Source organism: Triturus cristatus, chromosome 7 (genome assembly GCF_964204655.1).
Source record: "Triturus cristatus chromosome 7, aTriCri1.1, whole genome shotgun sequence".
Taxonomy (NCBI): Eukaryota; Metazoa; Chordata; class Amphibia; order Caudata; family Salamandridae; genus Triturus; species Triturus cristatus.
Window position 1 is genome coordinate 989225802 of NC_140590.1, and position 17067 is coordinate 989242868.

Below are 17067 nucleotides of genomic sequence, written 5' to 3' on the forward strand. Positions count from 1 at the left end.
TCAGTCGGACTTAATCTCCTTAGGCAGTCCTTTAGATTTAGACCAAGCACTAACGGGTTATGGTCGCTCTCAGGTCGAGCCTTTATTAACATATCCTCCAATAGCACCCAGTGCTCGACCCCGATTAAAATATAATCAATTCGACTAGTACTGGTGCCGTTGTCAAATGTGGCCCGGCCAACTTTATCGGAATGTGATCGGCCATTGACCGCTCTCAACCCCCACTCAAGACACAAACCCATCCATTGTAGTGCTGCCTCTGTCCCACGCCTAATCGGTTTTAGTTCGAGGGGAGGGATATTCCATTGCACATCTTCTTCAGCAAATATATCCACTCCCTTACATTGGTGCGGTTCGAAAGTACAATTAAATTCCCCCACCACTACCATAAACTTATCCCTACCGATATTATTAAGGAGGAGATCTAATTCTCTAATGACCAACGGACTACGTCCCCCAGGGAGTCCGCGAGCATATATGTTAACAATGAAAATCTCCTGGAGGTTGGGACTCGTCGGCTTAAACCCAAGAATATCAGGATTATCCACTAGCACTTCATAGGTCCTACAACTGAGTGACTGCCTACCCAAATAGTTAATCCCCCAGAAGCTCTGCCCATTCTACCCCTCTGGGCGAGTTTATAAAAATTAATATACCCATGTCTATAAATAGGATCAAGGGCCCAGGTTTCCTGAAATATTAGAATGTCATGGTTGTCCACAAAGTCAGCCCACTCTCCTAGGCCTACCTTGCTTTTCAACCCCGCGATATTCCAGGAAACTATTTTAAGCGGGGTATTCATACTAAGGGATTGAGAATGTTCGATTGCCTGGAGACTATTACTCAGTAGCCCTCCACTCTCCAACAAGTCCCTGTATGTATGCTCGCAGCCCTGTAGCCAGTTGAACCCTCACCTTTCCTAAACACAGCGTTTCAGCGCTAATCCTGGTGCAAGCAAAGTCAGTAACCTCAAACAACGAAGCGGGACCCGCGGAGCGGGTCCGACGAGCAGTGGGCAAATTCACGGGCAGAGGCACAATCAGATCTCCAGTGCTGCTACACCTCCTCACGATCACCGACAACTTAAATGAATGTCCCTCGGTCTCACAGGAAGCAGCAGTTTTTACTCCTTCGTGGTCAGGGGCGGGGCAGGCATGCAGGGAGAGCGGTACAGGTGATGTTAATTGGTCATGCAGGGACTCCTGGGAGATGAAGTCCCTGTATGTACGCTCGCAGCCCTGTAGCCAGTTGAACCCTCACCTTTCCTAAACACAGCGTTTCAGCGCTAATCCTGATGCAAGCAAAGTCAGTAACCTCAAACAACAAAGCGGGACCCGCGGAGCGGGTCTGGCGAGCAGTGGGCAAATTCACGGGCAGAGGCACAATCAGATCTCCAGTGCTGCTACACCTCCTCACGATCACCGACAACTTAAATGAATGTCCCTCGGTCTCACAGGAAGCGGCAGTTCTTACTCCTTCGTGGTCAGGGGGCGGGGCAGGCATGCAGGGAGAGCGGACCAGGTGATGTTAATTGGTCATGCAGGGACTCCTGGGAGATGAAGTCCCTGTATGTACGCTCGCAGCCCTGTAGCCAGTTGAACCCTCACCTTTCCTAAACACAGCGTTTCAGCGCTAATCCTGGTGCAAGCAAAGTCAGTAACCTCAAACAACGAAGCGGGACCCGCGGAGCGGGTCCGGCGAGCAGTGGGCAAATTCACGGGCAGAGGCACAATCAGATCTCCAGTGCTGCTACACCTCCTCACGATCACCGACAACTTAAATGAAAGTTACAACCGTCTTCATGTGGAGTACATTTGTTTGGTAGATTTTCAAGGTCAACCATCAAAGGGGAATGAATGGGCAGGTTCTCTCCAACACCCAATCCCTCTTCCCATTCCCTCATCAGTTCTAACCTAAATATACATTGCCTTAGCCACAGACCATTCTCCCACCTCTCTTTTGCATTTACATCTTATTCTTCAATTGCAAATTTGTTTCTTATCCAGCTCTCTCGGTTACATTTCTGCACACTATGAATGTGTTTAACCACATTGCTGTAATTCTATGGGATTACACTTGTGCATCACTAATTCACAGCAGGGAAGTTTAGCAATAAAGGTGTAATAAAGGTGTATGCTCCAACCGTAATAGAAATTGAGCACCTCTGGTTGAAACCTGCTCACTAGTGTTAAATTCCTATAAATGTGTCCCTGTGTTTGCCTCTGTTGATTCTGAGTGGACCCCGCATGGTATAGGACCTGGTTGTTTAAGGGTGCCTCAGATGTTAGGTCTCTGTCCATTGTGTGTGTACTCCATACTCCTGGCTGTACTCCACTGTCCTGGTGCTATACACCCTATCATCGGCCTGAACTTGACGATTCCTAAATGGTTGGTATGCGTAGTTGCGCCTGTTCTCACATTCTCCAAAGCAGCTCATGCTTATGCACAGCAAAATGAGAGGCACTGTGTATGAACCACGTCAATGAAACTCACACATCTCCAAACCAGACTACATTCAACATTTTACCAGACATGAACCCTGAAACATCAAAAGCAACATCGATGACCACGGAATAACCACTACTATGGATGTTGAGTAGGTGACTTTACTCACGCCTCCCCAACTACTCATAACTATACATGATAATTAAGTGGAATACATTTCTTGCTTCTTGCTAGATTTCAGTTTTGAGCTTTGCCTCCTAATGAAATTTGCTGAAATGCAGCTTCTACTCAGTAGTTGTTTTCTTTTTTTTCCATTTCACTTTGAGGCTTCGTGGGAAGCCTTGCTCTTGTATCCCCAAAAGGTCAGAGGCTTTACAGCTCAGTAAAACTGTTTTTTTACACAATCTATAGGTTACTTCTAATCCCTGCAATTGATTTATTTAATCCAGGTAGATGCCATTTAATACACATTTTTCTCAGCATTTACTTACAGCACGAACAGATGGTCAACAAAACCAATTAACCTTTCCCACTCTCCCTTTCAGATTTTTCACGTCTCCATAGTCCACGGGTAAATGAACGCCAGCTACCGGGAGACTCGGTGCCAGGCTGTGATGAATGGAAAAGCCCGCTGGCACGGTGCTCAATGCACCTCCTGCGCCGTGGGTTTGGGCACCTGATACCGTGTTTTCGTTTTGTCTGAGTAGAATATAAGGAAAAAAAACCAAAATATATGCAGACGCATTTAAAGAGATATCCTTCGTGTTTCATGTGAAGTAGAAGGAACTGCAATACGTTGATTATTTCACATGGCATGTCTAGGCAACCTCAAACCTTTTAGGTCGAGTTAAGAAAGGGTTCGCTCTCACTACTGAGAATAGGATGTACAGGAAAAGGAACTCTATGGAAATACCTATAGAAATGCATAAGCAGATGGCTGCTAATATAGCTAATATGGGAATCACCCTTCTCTTGCAAACGCCACATGAGTCATAATTAGATTTAATATTGCACAATTAGAATTTTTATTTGCGGCATTCCTTTGTGCTGCTGTTAGCACCTTGACCATTTGTTGCCATGGTGCTGTGTTCAGGGCCCTGGTGCTTGCATACTCGGAGCATATATTCATGGTGCACCTATTGGTGGCGATGGATACACCACACTGTAGTATATCAGAGGGATAAAAATCCCCTGCATTTGACTGCTTTGTATCCTAGTGGCACTAACCAACCATGCACGGCTGCAAACTAGGGGTCTCATTTATGGGATTTTGGTGTAGGGCAGTGCAGCAAGGCATCATGCTGCTCTGCCCTACCCGAAACGGCAGAAATTCACCATACCTATGCAATACGGTACCTTCCTGTCCTTTCTCACTGCACTGGTGCCGTTTCAGCATCCTAGTGTGAACATAGGCACCCTTGCACCATCGTTCAAGGGTGCCTGTGTTGAATGAAGGATTATTTTTGTGCAGGAAGGAGCACCTTCCTGCACAAAAACAATCCTAAGACGCATTTTCCTCTTAGAAAGGGGAAAAAACAAGGAGAAATAAACATATTTCTCCTAGTTACGCCTCACCTCGGGAGGCGTAAGGATTTATCTCTTTCCCTGGTTTACATAACTTTGCAAATCTAGGGCAAAATCAAATTCCAAGGATGTTGTGTGGAAAAACCAACAGCAATGCCCATGGAATGCCTCTTAGGTGCAGAGTAAGGTGACGCAGCAATCTGCGCTGCGTTGCCCTACTCATGATTTATGAGGCCACTCAAAGCCACCGTGGTGGCTTTGCCTGGCTTCATATATCGGATTGAGAGCCCTCACATCATGCATGTACCACTTTACATGGTGCAAACGTGATGCAGGGTGCTCAGAAATAAGTCTCCTAACCTACTCCACTTTACCTGAGAGACACTAATTCACAGCAATACACTGCGTTCTAGGAACACGTGTTCATAACACTGCATTACATTCTCAGTACAGTGAGTCACAATACGGCAATGCATCATAGTACACACACTCACCATGCTGCAAACTGGGGAGACCCTAACAGGCCACGAAGATCTTTATGAATGCACACACACCACACTGCACCAAAGTTTAGGCTCACAATCTCACTACACAGTCTTGTACACTGTTTAAAAAACATTTTTTTAATTGCATGTAAAGCAAACATTAAGAAAAGTGACAGTCAGCATCACACAATGTAGCACGAAGAAACATATCGACAAATTTGGATCCCCCTCAGCCTCCAAAGCCCCCCCGATCCTCTCACCTCAGCAAATCACAAGGCGGCATTTGTGTCTGGGCACTACAGAGCTTCAAGATTAAAACCATTGGTTTCAATAGGAGCACAAATCCCATCTTGGTAATTGTTCCACTTCCCCCATATGAAGGCCCGTTTTTGGCAACATCCCCAGCTTTCATCCACCACTCTCTCCGCAATCATGCACCAGTCCATGTCCCGTTTCCACTCGCTCAGCTGTGGAGCGAGTTCCCCATTCCCTTTACATGCAATATTGCGTTTGCCCACCATCAGCCCTAGTGTCATACAGATCTGATCCATAAAATCAAGATCAGTCACCTCCCAAACATTCAGGGGACACCATTTCACATAGGCCTCCATGGGTCCGCCCACACATGATTGCGGCAGGAAACAACCGACCCCCAATAGTGCTTCAGTACTGGGCAGCTCCATAACATATGGAAGAACGTGCCCTCTACGCTGCAGCTTCTGTGACACAATGCAGTGGTAGCCCAGCCCATCTTTGCCATGGTTGTACAAGCGTAATAGCAGGATTTTCAGCTAGACAAGTTGAAATCTAGATCTTATGGCAACCTCATGGGGGGATGCCAAGGCCTCCGGGTACTCGTAATCCTCCTGGTTCCCCTGATCTCGCTCCCAATGCTCCTGCAACAGAATCATGGTGTCAGGTGAATTATTAATCAGTTTAGGGTAGGGGTAGTTCGTTTTTTTAGGCGTGCTCATCCAGTTGGGTATCCTTGAGTGGGGAAGATTCTGGTGGGTCCTCACCCTTCGGCAGCACCTTTTGCAGTGTGTGCCGGGTTTGCAAACAATGGTATGTTTCAGCGGGGGCAGTTGATATTCGTTTTGTAATTCTATGGACGGGATCACTCCTCTCTTTGTCCATGGATCTCCCACCCTAGAGAGGCCAATCAGGTTCCATTTATCAAAGCCCTGTTGTTTACCAAGTAACCCCAATTATGAAGTATCCCATAGGGGGTGTGACCTGCGTGATTTTACCGCACCAGACTAGTGCAAGCAGTGCGGTGTGCCAGAGGGTGAGCGTAACCACCGTCAGAGTAGGACAGTCAGGGGCTCACTCCTCCATTGAGGGTCCTGAGGTGGCCTTCAGGCTGCATGACCATCCTATCCAGCCTGTATGCCAGTTCCTCTGGTTAATGATGACGAGTTGTGTTACACCACCCAGTGATATTTCTGTCTGTCAGGCAAAGCAATCCTCCGTCGTACCAGATCCTGTTTAACCTCTTAGTGATTAGACGTGCAGGGCCCCCATTCCAAAGTAGTGTATGAGTCTCACTCTCAATTGCCTGGAAATAAGATGTTGGGACTGAATAGGGCATATTCTGAAGCGCATACAGGAACCATCATCATAAACAGGGTGGCCCTCCCAAGAAGTGAGCGAGGAAGGCCGCTCCAATGCTGGGTGTCCCTTTGCAGACATGCCAGTGGTGGCTCCATGTTCCGAGCGTAAAAGACACCTGGGTCTCTGGTGACATAGATCCCTAAGAACCGGAATCTGTCCATGGCATAATTGACCGCACAGTCACTGGGTAGACTCGGTACCCATCCGTGAAGAAGATGAGTTGGGATTTATTCCAATTAATGGCCTACGCAAATATCGACCAAACAAAGTAGACATATTAATGAGTCTGTTAAGTGTAAATTCTGGATCTGCCATGCAAAGAAGTATGTCATCTGCATAGAGGGAGATTCTATCCTCCCAATTTTCTATCCACCTCAGTCCTCCAACCAGGGGATCACTTCTGATCCAGGTAGTCAGTGGCTCCAGGACCAGGGCTTAGAAGAAAGGGGAAAGTGGGCAGCCCTGTTGCACAGCAAGCCGAAGCTGAAACACAGCAGATGCCCTCCCTTTAACCGTAACCTGGGCGAGCTGTACGGCTTAGAGGAGTCTTATCCAGGCCATAAACCCTGGGCCGCAGCCCATTCTGTCTAGAACCTTAAACATATAGGACCATTCAATGGTGTCAAAAGCAATTTATGCATCAAGCGAGATCACAAGGGCATCTTCCAGAATCTTGTCTGCATGGCCAAGGACCCCATGCAGTCGCCTCAAGTAAAGAGAGGTATTCCACCCCGGCATCAAACTGAATTGGTCCAGGTGGATCAATGACTGGACAACCGGAACCAACCAGGAGGTCAGTAATTTTGCCAGGATTTTAATAGGTCGGTATGAGGCACAATGATTTTGCGACTTGACCTATTTAGTTATGACCACTGTGGTGGCCAAACTTTGGGCTTGGGGCAGGACTCCCATCTCATAGCTTTTTTGAAACATTTTCAGGAGGTAGGAAACAACTCTAGAAGTGGTAAGCTTAAAGAATTCAATAGGTAAGCCATTTGGGCCGACCGTCTTACCAGGGTTCAAGTCAATGATGGCTTGCGTTATCTCATCTTCATTGAAGACCTGCTCCAGGAGTGCCCTGTTCTCTCGAGAAAGTCTTGGGAGTGGAATGTCCGCTAGTAATTCACTTGACTCCTCTGCTGTGGCAGCAACAGTCAGGGAATGTAGATCTAAGAGTATGACACAAAGTCATTCACCATACCCTGTCTGTCTCTCACTCGCTCAACTGCATCATTTAAGATTTCTAACAAACATTTGTTCGCCAGGTCTCTCCTGTCAAGCCAGGCCGGGAGCTTTCCGACCCTTTCCCCCACCTCAAAGAGGCTGTGCTGAGTGACAAGCTGGTGGGCTTTTGCGGGATCTTCGGAAGTGTCTAGATATTCCTTCCATTTAAGGGCCAAATTGTGTTACACATCACCCTGTACTGAGCCTGGGAGTTGGGATTCCATCTCCTATATCTCTCAAGTATCTCTAAACGGGCCCTCGTATTCCTTTTATGTCCCCCTATCAATTAGAGGTCCTGACTATGTATGGTTGTTGTATATGCCTCCCACATAGTTTGCACGGAGTCGACCGAGACAATATTTTCATCAAAGTACTGCTCAGTGGATTTCTGGAGGCCTTAGTGGATATGAGGCACATTCAAGTACTATGGTTTAAGGATCACCCTACAGTGCCCCTCTTGGCCTGGTAGTTTGTAGTCTGCCCAGATCGGGGAATGATCAGATATCCCTCTGGCCAAATAGCAAACCTCTCTGAAATGCGAGATCTGATGGGACAAGGTAAGTATATAGTCAATATACAAGAGACTACCAGGGGCCCTGAGTGGAATGTGAAGTGTTGTATCTACCAGACCCAGGGCCATCAAGAATTCAGCTACCAAGAATCAGGGGGACCTCATCTGTCTGGATAGCCAGCAGTCCCGGGTATCACTAAGGGCCATGTTGAAGTCGCAATCCAGCACCAACCCTCTCTCTGTGAGGCCGAGGAGAAGCGCGGTAAGATCAGCGAATGCCACCTCATGCAATCTTGGGTGCACATATATTGAAATAAGATTGAGCGCTTTGCCCTTCCATAGATCCAAAAGCACCTCATACATCACAGGTGTGTCAGTCCAGGTGTTCTGTATGGTAAATGGAAGCGACTTACGCAGGAGGACTCCCACCCTTCTAGAGCATATGGTATAGCCTGCAGGTGCTGACATTTTGTATTCCTCCCAATCCAATGTATGATAAGTGTTGACCTATAGGTGCATCTCCTGCAGGAGAACCACATCTGGAGAATGTCTCTTGAGATATTGCAGTATCACCCCTCTTTAAATCTTGTACCCCATCTCATTGACGTTCTAGGAGAGCACTTTGAAACTTAAGGCCCTCAATTCAATGTCCATGGGTCTACAATAATCAAGTACAAAGGGGGGGACCGTAGGCCGACAACTACCTTCTGGGGTGTGTTCCTTTCCTGTGGGCAATGTAGCGGAAATCAAGGGTGCCGTAGTGTTTCAAAGTGTAAATGAGCATGGGTGATGTGAAATCACAATGAGCCAAGGATTAGACTGGGGGTCTGGACTGGGGCACTGGCTGACCATGCCCCTATAATGTCGAAGTGTAGCTTTAAAAGACTGTCAAAGGGAAAACAGAATTCATACTTCAACCCAAACCTCCCTCCCTGCCTCTCTGCATGATGGACTCAAAACCATCCGCCCCATGTACTCTGTTGCCCCAAAACATCATACAACTTTAGGAGGCTGTGGTTGTCACCAAGTGGCCACTCACTCACCCCTCCACCTTGTAAGAATATAAAAGATGTTACTAAAAGCATATGTCATTAAACAAAATCCATTCACCGCTCCTCAGGTGAACAGATAGATGTAGGACAGGAGGTGAATGTCTGCTTTACTGCAGCTGGGGTATTGTAGGACACCAGTAGCAGTTCCGTAGGTAGCCCTTGCCTCCGGCACCCCAGTCCCCCGGCATTTCTGAGGCAATGGCGTATTAAAAGTCTCATTAACAAATGCAGCATGTCTGTCTCGTTGGTCAGTCGATCCATGCGATATGTCTGATGTATTGGATTCACGTCACCATCTTCCAGATCCAGAGTAGGTTCCAGGTTTCCCAGCGAATCTCCAACCCTCCAGTCACTCCCATGCCTCATCAGGAGAGGCAGAGTACCAGGTTTTGCCCTCCGTAGCCACCCACAGCCTCACGGGAAAGATCTTTGAGTATTTACTTTCACTTTCTCTAAAGGCCCTCTTAACTACCAGAAATCTGTGGCGTAGCCACTGTACTCACTATGTGAAGTCTGACAAGAAGGTGATTGTGGCATTTTTATAGCAGATCGGCAATATAGTATGAGCATTCTGTAGGATGATGTCACAATAGTTGAAAATGCGAGCTATGATGGGGCGAAGAGGTGGACCAGGCTTTTGTGCAGACCCTGGGACCCAGTAGCGCCCTTTAAACAAAAAGGTAGTTGGAGAGACCATGAGACTGCAGTTGTTTGAGTATGAGGAATTCTATGAGGAGGTCCACAAGCGACCCCTCAGAACTCTCAGGGACCTCTATTATATGAACTTTATTACGCTGTGACCGTCCTTTGCAGTCTTCCAGTCTGTCCTCCAGGACAGTGGTAGTAGCCTTCAGGTCTTTAACTTGGTACTATTGACAAGGATTGTGGGAATGCTTCATGACCTGCACATTTGTTTACCACAATGGCCAATTTATCTTCACTTAATTCTTGAAACCACAGTATTTTAAGGTGCTCTCGTTATGTCACAATACCCACCCACAAGGGTATTACTCCTCTAGGGCTGAAAACAGCTTAGACCAATATCCAACCAAAAGACACCAAAGCACACCAAGTATTCGTAACTATCATCCAATTTTCAATGATCTGTGGTTCAGCTAGTTAGCATAAATGTCCTTTAGAAAAATTCCATCACAATTGTTAAATCAGGTCCCATTGGTTGTTTTATTCCATTTCATTAACAAAGCAGTAAGCAGCAGCCAACGTACATTTCGCCCCCCTGGGCTTTCTCAAGGCTTAGGTTTAATGTACTGAGATCAATTCCATGTCTCAAGTCATAAGGCTCCAATTAAGTGCCAAAGATCGCAATTGATCCAATGCGTGGTGTGAAATATTCACCCGACTGGTACTTCTGTCAGCTTCTATTTAGGAAACGTGCATTTCGTCACGCATGTGAATTTTCACCTCTTCCATGAGTATGAGAACTTGATAAGTCCTCTCTATCTGGTTCTAGTAGTGATTCGAAACCTCGTACTGGCATCATTGCAGGTACGAGGTTTTGTGACGTGCGTGATGAAATACACGTTTTCTAAATAGAAGCTGACAGAAGTACCAGTCGTGTGGCTGAGTCTATGTTACCCTCAGGGGCACTTCATACGTCTCTTGTTCGCAGCCTTAACATCCACCAGCATGAGAGGCCTATCATCAGGGCGACCTGGGCGGCCAGAGGCCGCAGCTCATCAGGTGTGAGTGTCGTTGCAGACTTTTTAGGCATAGTGAATTTATAGATTATGGTCTGGTGGCCTTGCAGGCACCCTGTCCATCGGTCATCTCTGCAAGTTGGACATTAAGGCTCCTGGCTGTGGTGTTCTGTTATAGAGGAGGGGTGCCTGTCACTTTTCCACTGGCCCACCACCAAAACCACACATGGGGCTCTATGGCAGTCCAACAATAACCTCTGTACCTTCAATGCGACTCACATTGTTCTCCATGCTGGGAAACTCCGACACCCCTTGCTGTCAATAGGGGGTGCCCAAGAATCAGACCCCCGCTAAGGCCCAATGCACCCAAAGAAGAGCGAACTCCCTGCAGCAGCTGTTCACTTTGTGGCATCAAGAAGGACCATGTCATTTCTCAGGTATTCCACAGCTCACAGCCCCCATATAAGAGGCAGCAAGATTTCTCTGTGGGGAGTCATCCTCAACCGCGGCATCAGAAACTGTCTCCGAGGCACTCCGCTGTAGTAACAAATATTGTGCAATTCTTTATGCAGGGCCCAGTGAGGCAGCACAGTCAGCCGGTGGTGCAGGAGGTAAGGCAATGTGGAAGGGGCCCGTGTCAGTCCACAAGCCTGGAGTGAGAGCCCAACCAGGGTGATGTATTAGCTGGTATTAACCCCCACGCCCCCCCCTCCAATCTTGCAGCGATGCCCACCTACTAGTAGTGCTGATGTGCCCCAGCAGGCCTCACTTCCTCAGAGGCCTTGTCCTCATGTCTGGCATGGGGCCCTCCAGCTGTCAGTGTTGCAAGGCCCCTCAGCATTAACCCTCTCACCACATAAGCAGGGGTGTCCATGGGCAGAGCTCATCCCAGTGCAGGGCAGCCCAGTTCGGCAAACAGGTGGCCAGTCCCGGCCACGGATGGTGTTGGACTGCACCCACCCCACTGTCACTCTCACTGTCCCTCTCACCACTGCCTCAGTCCTCGGGTCCCCCTCTGGGTAGCACGGGGGCCAAGGCGGAGTGCTCTGACAATCCACTGTCTCTTGACCTCCGGAAACAGCATACCTCCAGCCTCACCACTCCTCTGTGAGCGTGGCCGCCTCCAGACTCACCCCTGCACACAGGTTCACTGCTGTACTTTGCACCGCTGGCATCATCTCAGATGTCAGCAAAAATTCAATTTCCAACTGCAATAAGGGGCAAGCAGGAGTGCCGCAGTGAGAATGCATGAAGCGGGCTATCAGAAACTTGTGGCAAAGAGATATTCATACAGATGGCCATGGAAAGAGTCGGTAAGTACCAGGACGGCTTAAAAAAGTGGATATCTTGCTTGGTGGTTTTCCATGCCCCCCAGTCTTGTATACTGTTGGCATAATACACACATATCGGCACAGTATCAAAGGAGCATTAACCATTCAATGCCACTGCATATCAGAGAAACTAAACCACACAATGTAATGCATTCTTTGAGCACTAATCCAGCACACTGCACTGTAATGACCATTAACCTCCAACACTCCACTTCATCGAAATGATTCTAACTGACCACAGTGCACTAACCTGGACTCCTTATTATGTGGTGGGTGGACTGTTCATATGTGAGCCATTGTAGACTTTTATTCTGATGCGCTGGGTGCAAACAAGGACAGTGTGCCTTATTACAACCAATGTACTGACCCAAGGCACAAATTTGCGGCTGCCCTGGGGGCAGCACATTATTGAAATTCTGAGCAGCTGCTTTAAGCAGCCGCTCAGCGTTTCATTGTGGAGGCTGCATCTGACCTACACTCCACTTCAGAGGGACATCTGGGGAGGGTTCATAGGACCCCATTACCCGCTGTGGAGGGCTGCCCTCGGAGGATTCCCTGACAATCTACCACCTCTTTGTGGATCACTATCAGTGTGCCTCCTGAAGGCTTTTTTGTGTCTGCGCCCACGTGTATAATACAGCACTGGTGCTGAGTCAAAGTATTTCCCTCATTTGTATGTGGCCGTGGGAAATGATGGAAGCCCACTCAAGATAGTGCCAGAGCTGTGAACGCAGGCTCTGCTATATCAAATGGATGTCCGTATGGCGCATTACATCATAAGGACATTAATCAACTATCGTATGCTATAGGGAAACTTACAAAACAGATTTTCCTGCATGCTAGGGACACTAACTCAGCACATCTCACTGCCTCCTATCAACACTTGCAGAGAAAAAGTCTGGATACCTTTTAGATCGTTACTAGGTCCAACAGAATGAAAATTATCTTGATATGTAATATATATTATTTTACAGTGATTAGTCAGACTTTGCAAAGGGTGAAGGCAAAGACAAACTGAGAAATACTGCCGATTTCACAATAAAAGTAACAAGCATTGGCATAGCCAATAGGTCTCGCTTTTGGGACCTTATAAGTATTTAGTTATGCAGCACAATATCCTTGGTGCAACAACAACTGTTGCATGGCAAAACACTTAGAAGGTCCCAAAGGCGAGACCTATTGGCTATGCCAATGCTTGTTGCTCTTTTTGTGGTACTGCAATATACAGGAATGTTATTTGTCACAGTTTATAGTTTGGATTAGATAATTGATGACACTATTGTTCATATGATCACAATGTCTCCAGTGACAACTTCTTGCTGCCCAGGTCGTGCCGAGGGGTTCCTTTTCCGGTGGTTCTGCTGTGCTGATCGAGCCGATGGTCCTGCTGCAGTTGTCTCCTCCCTTTGTGTGTGTGGTTGTGTTGTGTGGTTGTGTTGTGTTGTGTGGTGTGGTTGTGTGGTTGTGTTGTGTGGTTGTGTGTGCGGTTGTGTTGTGTGGTTGTGTGTGTGGTTGTGTGTGTGGTTGTGTGTGTGGTGGTGTTGTGTGGTGGTGTTGTGTGTGTGTATGTGTTGTGTGTGTGTATGTGTTGTGTGTGGTTGTGTTGTGTGGTTGTGTGTGTGTGGTTGAGTGTGTGTGTGGTTGTGTGTGGGGTGGTTGTGTGTGTAGTGTGTATGTAGTGTGTAGTGTGTATGTAGTGTGTGTGTGGTTGTGTGTGTGTGTGGTTGTGTGTGTGTATGGGGTTGTGTGTGTGTGGTTGTGTGTGTGTGGTTGTGTGTGTGGTTGTGTGTGTGTGGTTGTGTGTGTGGTTGTGTGTGTGTGTGGTTGTGTGTGTGTGTGTGGTTGTGTGTGTGGTTGTGTGTGTGTAGTGTGTGTATGTTGTGTGTGTATGGTTGTGTGTGTGTGGTTGTGTGAGTGGTTGTGTGTGTGGTTGTGTGTGTGGTTGTGTGGTTGTGTGTGGTTGTGTGTGTGGTTCTGTGTGTGGTTGTGTGTGGTGTTGTGTGCGGTGTTGTGTGTGGTGTTGTTTGTGGTGTTGTGTGTGTGGTTGTGTGTGTGGTGTTGTGTGCTTGTGGTTGTGTGTGCTTGTGGTTGTGTGTGCTTGTGGTTGTGAGTGTGTATGTGGGTGTGGGGGGTTGTGGTTGTGTATGCGTGTGTGTGTGTGTGGTTGTGTGGTGGTGTGGTTTTGTGTGTGTGGTTGTGTGGTTGGGTGTGGTTGTGTGTGTGGGTGGTTGTGTGTGTGGTTGTGGTTGTGTGATGGTGTGTGTGTGTGGTTGTGATTGTGTGTGTGTGACAGTAATACTAAAAGCATCTCAAAATAAAGGAACACACACATCGAGTTTGGAGAAAGACAAAACATGTTTAACCCCTTGTGTGCCCATGACGAGCTGGACTCGTCATGGGCCGCGGTGGCGCTGTGCCCATGACGAGTCCAGCTCGTCATGAACCCCGCCCGCTAATGCAACGGCCGGCACAGGGCGGGGAAAGGGCGTGGCACACAAGGGGTTAAGTCAAACAGACGCAGCAAAGCATGGACACAACAACAAAAACAAAACAAGATCACGTAGCGAAGAGTAAGTGCTGATAATGGATACACACAGCCCATCATCTTAAGAGTTCGATTGCAACCAATGTGCACTCAAATCTGCCCTCTCCTTGTGAGTTGCACCCCATATTTCATGAGTTATAACTGCTGCACCCACCATAGCACTTTGAGATCTAAAGCGTTTAATCGACTAAGCAATCGCCAACATGCTGTGCTTTTAAAGAGAATGTGCCAAAAGTTTCCAGCTTCCTCATCATGTCCTCATGAAAGTGCCAACGAAAGGACTCCCTGAATGGTGCAACGGACATGAAGCAGCCGCTGCGATCAGAAATAAAGACTGTGAACGTTGTCCAGTTTCACGGTAACATTTCCTTAATGTTCCTTAAGTCACAAAACAGTAATACTAAAAGCATCTCAAAATAAAGGAACACAAACATTGAGTTTGTGGAAAGAATGCACGTTGAGGCAGCGATGAAAGATACATTTAAGGTGGGCGTGATATTGCCCGACAGAGATGCACCCACTGGGAGAATCCCGAACGCCTGTAAGCGCGAAGGCGGAGGGATGGGCGGAGGCAGGGAGCAAGCAAGAGGAAAGACAGATGGCGCTGAAGGCTGGCCGTTCGCACGTGCACGCTCGTGTGAACGCAAGCTTGTCACCAGACAGCAGCACTTTGAAAACTCACCTACTAAAGTCTCTCCCTGCGCGCTGACTCAGGGAGACCTAAAAAAGGTAATTTTTCACTGTGAAATTGAGGTGTGTCCACATTTCCTGTCGCGGGCACTAGGCCGACCCACACAAGTGAGGTAGCATTTTTCTCTGAAGACTTTGGGGAACGCGGGGTGGGTAGAAATTTGTGGATCCACGCAGATTCCAGAACTTTCCACCACAGAAATGTGGGGAAAATGTGTTTTTTTTAACAATTGTTTTGGTTTGCAAGGGATTCTGGGTAACAGAACCTGGTGGGAGGCAGTCAAGTCACCCCATCCTGGATTCCCCTGGGAGTCTAGTTTTAAAAAATGTATGGGTTGTCTAGGTTTCCATAGGTGCCGGCAGAGCTATAGTTAAAAAACTACAGCTAGGCACTTTGCCAAAAAAGGGTCATTTTTCACTGCGAAATTGAGGTGTGTCCACTCTGCATTTTGCGCTGTTTCCTGTTGCGGGCACTAGGCCGACCCACACAAGTGAGGTACCATTTTTATCGGAAGACTTAGGGTAATTCAGATTTGTAAAGCAACTGTTATTACCTATTGACTTTCGATGCATTTCTGCCTTCCAAATGAAAGACATTGTGTAAAAAAAGTCATTTTGAAAAATGAACGGTAATTCTCATGCTGGTATGAGTATTCCCATTTTCGAAAATGTGCAAATATCTACTGTTGCTAAACTCTATAATTTGTTCCCATTTCAGAAATACATAGGTGTCTTTTATACCGATTTTTCCATGTATACATTTTCCCACAATAATTGCTATATACCCGGTACATAATAAAAAGCCATTGCAAATTGCTGCTCAGTTTTTGACTCTGGGTTCGTCGGGTTCTTGGTGAACTTACAAGACCTATATATCCCCACAACCAGTAAGGTCCAGCGGATGTAACGGTATATTGCTTTCAAAGAGCTGTCATAATTAGAAGAAGTTACAGGTGAAAACGTTGACACAAAATGCGTTTTTTTTAAACTAATTTTCAATTTTTCCTATATTTAACTGTTAGTTTCTATAAAGAAACCTTGATGGATCTACACAAATGACCTCTTGCTGAATTCAGAATTTTGTCTACTTTTCCAAAATGTATAGCTCTCCAGGATCCATTATTGCTTTCATACCCATTTCTACCACTAACTGAAAGGTGGTTGGAAGCACAAAAACTAGCAAAAATAGACTAGGTCCCAGAAAAATGCCAAAACTGTAAAAAAATGTTGGTATTCTGAAACGTCTGTCATTCCCTAAAAGCTGGGAAAATTGTGATTTCAGCCCCGCAAACCCTTTTTTGATACCATTTGCAGGGAAAAATCCATTCGCTTTCATTTGCAGCCCTTTTTCCCCCCATTTTTCCCCAAAAAAACAAAATGTAGCTGTATTTTGGCTAATTTCTGGAACCCCTCCAAGGAAATCCACAAACCCTGGGTACCTTTAAAATCCCCATGATGTTGGAAGAAAAGGACGCAAATTTGGCAAGGATACCTTATGTGGTCAAAAAGTTACAGGGGCCTAGGCGCGCACTACCCCAAATAGCCCAAAAAAGGCTTAGAACGGGGCGGGGGGGGGGGGGGGGGAGGAGGCTCTAGCAGAGAAGGGGTTAAGTAATTCTTTTAATGTTGGTGCTTAGTGACCCTTTCATTCACCTCTTGAGCATGGAACAGAGAGCAAGACCTGGTAGGTGTACTATACATTTCACCAAAAACTGTCTGGTTCAAATTTAGGTTATCTGTGGCGTTCATCTCTGGGTATCCACTTGTTGTTCAGAATGATTGACTTGTGAATTCAACCATGCATGGTCATTACTCCGAATAAATTTGATAGAATGCTTGGAGTGGAAGAAGCAATTGAGAAATATCAAGTGGTCACCAGCCGATTTATTTGCTAAAAACTTGTATTTAGTCGAAATGGTGAGTCTGCTCCTCCTCTAGGTTTTCACTGCCTGTTAATCTCACTGCTGCCACAGAAGCAGATGCTCTTT